Here is a 6,267-nt window from a genome sequence, read left to right as displayed (position 1 = left end):
TTATTGTGTCAATAAATGTATATGTTTTATAGAATAGTATTCTCTATGTTAAAAGATAGATGACAATGTTTCCTGTAGGTTACCAGAGGTTGAAAATACCGCTGCAATTGCAAGGTTCTTTTATGTAGAACACGACCGGTTTCGCCTTGTACTCGTCCACGGCGGCGCTCGGGATCACAGCACCAAGTTAGACACCTGAAGATGGAAGTATAATAGCCCGAAAGTGGTCGTGTTCTAATTAAAAGAACCTTACAACTGTAGCGGTATTTTCAACCTCTGGTATAATGCTCACTTACGGATGTTCCTCCGACAGGATTGTTTGTCCTATAGGTTAATTTTTTTCTCACAACTCCACCAAACGTGACTACATAGAATGAAGGCTTTCACGGCAAGTGTTGTCATCACTTAACACTTCGATGTCGGATCCTTCTGAAGTTGTTTGTAATGGTTGGGATCCAAAATGTCCATGATTTTTTCATGATAATCTTTACTCTTCATTACGACAGTAGCGTTGCCCTTATCTGCAGAAAGCACTATGATGTTTTCATCTGCGTTAATGTCCCTCAGTGCCTTCCTCTGTGCCTGTGATAGATTACTATTAGATGGCTTACATGTGCGCAAAATTCTAGCTGTTTCCATTCTTATAACATCAGCGGACTGCTGTGACAGCTGACGGAGACCTGCCTCAACATTAGCCACGATATCTTCCGTGGGAACCATTCCGGGCGTCAATGCAAAATTTCCACCCTTCTTCACTTCATCTGGCAACGGCCTTGCCGCAGTGGATACACCGGTTCCCGTCAGATCACCGAAGTTAAGCGCTGTCGGGTGTGGCCGGCACTTGGATGGGTGACCATCCAGCCGCCATGCGCTGTTGCCATTTTTCGGGGTGCACTCAGCCTCGTGATGCCAATTGAGGAGCTACTCGACCGAATAGTAGCGGTTCCGGTCAAAGAAAACCATCATAACGACCGGGAGAGCGGTGTGCTGACCACACGCCCCTCCTATCCGCATCCTCAACTGAGGATGACACGGCGGTCGTATGGTCCCGATGGGCCACTTGTGGCCTGAAGACGGAGTGCTTCACTTCATATACAGTCAAGACTTTGTCTGACAGGTTAATAACTGTCCGAGCGTTATTCTCTCTTGTGCCTCCTGACGTGATCTTCTTTAAGCTATCGAATTTCCTCTTTTGTCTAATCACTGATATTTCTGCACTTATTTCCATAGTTCTAAATGTAAGATTGCCAATCTTATTCTAATCGTCATACTGCATGGAATTACTAATGAGCATATGACGTTGAAATAGCTTATTTTTGGTTTCCGCCAGTGCTCGCCGCGTCTTGTGAACTCTCTCTCGTAACATTGCTGATTCCATACGGCTGTAAATTCGATGAGCTTGTGCCGAGCGGAACGTCCTCTTCACTTGCAGAAATTCGGAACGGTTGAAGTGTCGCTGCAGCGTAACAGGAAGGTGTGTGAACACACTTGTTGTGACTTCTTCTTGCGCATGCTGTCGGACCGCCGAACCGATGCTGACACATCCTGACAACCCTTCCCGTAGAGGCGTTTGATCATAGAATGAAGGCTTTCACGGCAGGTGTTGTCATCATTTAACACTTCCGGGTTGAGATGCCGTGGTCCATACATCAAACTCTCCCCTGACGTTTCGCCTTCGGCTGTGGAAGGCATCCTCCGAGGACAATGGGTGAACTGCAACGAGAGCGCGAGTGAGCGCCGTATATACAAGCCATCCAGAAGGCGCCGCTGTCAATCACGCGACGTCGGCTGTGCTATGATCTCTGATATTGCCAACTTTCTCAACTGAAATTAATCGATTGTCACGCTGTTGCTGCAATGTTGACATCCATATCTTACCCAGCTTAATGCCTTCATCTTTTCTATTAAAATTATTGGAGTGCTTGGCAATCTCAATGGCCTCTCTCAGCCCGGAAGTGTTAAGTGAAAACGTGAATACAATTTTGACAGAATGGAATCTGCTTATAGATTCGTTCATCATCTGCGAAAAGTCTGTAATTGCATCTACACTATCTGCTGTTCTAAGTGCCTCAAACAATGTACTTACTTGATATACAGTATGAATATTAATGAGCTGATTGCGTTTGCCTATGACATATTAGAAACCACTTATGCCAGTCTAGCTTGTCACGGGTCCACTACTTTACTGACAGCGTTCCCATCTGTCCGGATTTTGCTGATCAAGTTCGCCATTTTCATCCAGTTGTTTACATTCCGCCAGGCCTTTTTAATTTTCAAGAAATGTCATGTCATTTCATGCTGTCGCTGTTGTGAGAGTGACTCGCAGAAATTCTACTTATAAAAAGATGACTTGACGAACAAATCTCCACAGCTGTATGTCGAAGTAGTAGTTATAGCCGCTTATCAGTACTTACAGCTTAGATTTTCGTAAAAGTAGTAATTCCCGGTTGATAACACAGCGTTAGTTTGAGGTTACATCACTTGTAGCTAACAGAGGCTGACGATAAAGACGAGTATCAGCAACACGCGGATAGACGACAATTAAATAGGAGTGTTTGTTAAAGCTTTAAACCGTTTGCTAAATCATTCTGTTCACTTGTTCCGCGAAGTAGCCTCTGAGGTGTATACTGTCGTTTGTAGATGAGTGTCAATATTTAGAAAGGTAAACAGGTGTTCTGTTTCTTGCTGTTCTGGTAATTACTGTAGCGGAACACCTCTCAGACAATGTATAAAGTACGATATAAATTAATTTTGAATTTTCTATTGAAAATTGCATTAAAATGCAGTTCGAGTAACAAAAGGAAGATCGTGCTAAGGTAACACTAAACTGCCTCAAAAGTAAATGTTGTTTGTCCAAAAGTCCAATCATGGTAGTGCAGCTACACTCTAATTCCCACTGACAAAGTTAATTATTGAATGCAATCAACCCGGAATGATTTAAGCTCTGAACTTCGTCAGTATGAAATCGCACAACGAGACACAAAAATCGTATAAATTTTCCCCTCCGAAATAATGCACACCAAATTGTACAAAAACAAAGCAAACAAATTTTGTAAAATGTTTTTCATGAAATTGTTATTTAAGTGAGCGAAAGTCTCTGCAACCATGATCCACAAAGCCGATTTACTCACAAAGGAACAATATCACAGTAAATGAAACTTAGTAGTAAGAACAAATTTTAGTCGACCGTTTCCAAGTCCGTTATCTTCATGTAACAACAATTTTCAGAAACGACGAAAAACTGTCACTCAGTTTTTTTGTTTTTTATTGTTATTCTTTATTTATTAGAATTTTCTTTTATAGTCAGGATTTGTATTTATACTTCCCATAAATCACACCACAATATTTGTATTAAAAATAAATATTTTACTTTGAACATAACGACTTTTGGAACTTTAATGTTGACATAAATGTTTCTGGAGCTGTTTTGATTTTAAAATGATGGGTTCAAATGAAAAATAGCATACACATTTCATAATATTTATTCCTGTTACAAAATGATTAGCGATCTCTAGAAGGAATAACATAGTACATACCTACTGATTAATTTTCTGAACAATTGCCATCAACGGCGCGTAGTGGTCGTGAGGTCTCAGGCGCCATGTCACGGATTGCGCGGCCCCTCCCGCTGGAGGTTCGAGTCCTCCCTCGGGCATGGGTGTGTGTGTTGTTCTTAGCATAATTTCGTTTAAGTTAATTTAAGTAGCGTGTAAGTCTAGGGACCGATGACCTCAGCAGTTTGGTCCCTTAAGAATTCACACACATTTCTTTGAATTACCATCATCATTTTATATTAAAATAGCACAACATTATGAGATCACTACTTCTTTACATCAAATACTGATCTGCTCTTCATCCTCATTATATGGCTCTCTGACAGCTCCAGATTGCTGTTTGACGACATTCTTATAGAATAAAAGTTCATTAATGTCCATCCAACCTGGCCCATGGTGGTTGTGTAAAATGACTGTTACATCTTGGATTTTTTCTGGTTTTACCATAACACTTTTTCGTACCTCTGCTGGTTTTACTTCCATACAGGATTTACCCTTCTTGCAGAAACTTTTACCAAATCTTATTCCAGAATTATAGTGCTCTGACCTTTCTTTTTAATTAATATACTTTTTGAAAGGTTAAACTAAATGTGCCATGCAGAGGATGGATTCCTGGCATCTTTAAGAGATGTCTTCCGGTCAGCAACATGTACATCTGATCCAAGTTTGTAGATAGTCACAAAGTTTCCGGTAATGTCGTAATAATGACTGGGGTTAAGGATGTGCATTTTGAACGTACTTTCTTTTCAATGCGGCCAAATGTACGACAGAGAGGAATTTATGAATAGTTGACAGCTGGAAAAATAAATTTGACGTGTTTCACGTTTTGTGGGAAATTTTAAGCAAAACAAGTACATAGTACGCCAATAATACCTTAAATTTTTATTTTGTCCTCCACAACCGTCGGCTATGGATATTTTCTAGATTTTTTATGGCACAGTCGATGAAATTCTAACCATGTACAGCAAAATGCGTTGTCCTTGTTCTGGGAACCATGTGAGTGTCCCTCACTAACAATGAAATTGTAAAAATAAAGTTGTCTTAAATAATAGGAAGCTTAGGGTGGATCAGATTATTTTGGCAATCAAAGCTCATTATTCTCTCCCCTTCTGTTTCACGACAAAGTTGATTGTATAAGACGTCTGCTTTCAGCTTGTGTATGACAAGTTTGGCCTTCAACTTGTTTTTCTCCTTGGGATCTCATGTCTGCTTTAGATGCTTTTTGAACCATAAGCAAAGCAGATCCAAAACCAATATTACAATCATTATCAAATACATTTCGAAAGCATTCATGGTTCATTTGCAGAAGTTTGTCAGATTTTCGTTTTACATTTTGTATAATTTCGAAACTGAAAGGTCACTATTTAAATATTGCTTGTGAATATTTGTTCCCTAACAGTGGTATTTCACATTTGATTTTAGTGATTCAGTAAACTGTTTCATAGCCCTCCTTGTAATCAGCATAAGTGCGAGATCTCGAGTGACCACGTCTCTCGTCCTTGGGAGTTATTTCAGTCTCCAGAAACTGTGTTCACAGATTCTTAACAGGATCTTGCCATACCTCAGTACTTCAACGAGTACTTTTTCACCGACCCCGAGTCTCTGAGGTCGCCCATTATGTAGTTCTGGAATGAAATATTTAGTAGTTACCTTCCTACTCTTGAGTCCTTCCTATGATCTTCTCCGCCTTATTGTCTCCGTGATTGTGTAATTAAGAAAGAAATCATTCTGGGTCTGCCTGTCAGGTGTAGCATAGAACTTCTGATTCATCCTTCTTGTACATTGAGTGGACAGTTGTCCACTTTCATATGCTCCTTCCTTGTGCTTGTAAGAGGTATCGTTGGAAATCCGTTGCTGGAATATCTGGTAAGGTAAATGTAACAAACAGTAGACACCGTACGTATTTCCTTGGCTATAAAAAAGCAAGCAGAAGTATGCATTTCTATACTTTCATAACAAGTGATTCTACATGCAGAACAGTAAACAAAATATGAATACGATAATTTACAAAAAATTACACAAACGAGCAACATATGACAGCACAGACTTGCCAAGTAGCGCGTATGGAAAGCCAGTACAGAAAATAGAGGTGAAATAGAACAAAGAATAGTACCCATTTGTATATGGTAGCTTTAGTATTACAAAGAGTAAAACACAGTACAAATTTTTAAATTTCCAGCCACCGAATATATATATATATATATATATATATATATATATATATATATATATATATATATATATATATATATATATTGTAATGGAACGAGATGGCAAAATTTTGCAATAAAGCTGCAATCTTGAGCTGTTCTTTCAATGCTCAAAGGTTAGCGTCTGACGCTTGTATCCTTGAAGGAGCCTACCAGAAGTTACTCTTATCCCCTGCCCCCTCCCCCCCTCTTTTCCAATCTTTTGAGAAGAGTAAGTTTTTTAATGAACAGACAAACCATGGGAAGAGGCCATTGCACAGAATAGGAGCTCCTAAATTACCAATTATTAGCACAGTGCGCAGCCTGAAGTAATAAGAAATTTCTGAAATGAAAATACTTTATTAAAGGGAGATGTATAGTTTATTAATATTAAATAATAACTCAGTATTTAAAAAAAAGAGAGTGGCCGTACTTGCGGTGACGAACCTTGTAAAAGCCGATTAGTTCAATTCAAAATCCTGCAGTTAATTGTGATTCGGACTCCACATTACTAAAACCAATAT

At 39.4% G+C, this 6,267-nt stretch overlaps 1 pseudogene; it reads left to right on the top strand.

Annotated features, from left to right (window-relative positions):
• The first annotated feature begins 763 nt into the window (after window positions 1-763).
• LOC126261411 (5S ribosomal RNA) lies at window positions 764-880 on the top strand (annotated as a pseudogene).
• The last annotated feature ends 5,387 nt before the right edge of the window (window positions 881-6,267 follow it).

The sequence above is a fragment of the Schistocerca nitens genome, chromosome 5 (genome assembly GCF_023898315.1).
Source record: "Schistocerca nitens isolate TAMUIC-IGC-003100 chromosome 5, iqSchNite1.1, whole genome shotgun sequence".
Lineage (NCBI taxonomy): Eukaryota > Metazoa > Arthropoda > Insecta > Orthoptera > Acrididae > Schistocerca > Schistocerca nitens.
This window is presented reverse-complemented; position numbering and strand designations above follow the sequence as displayed.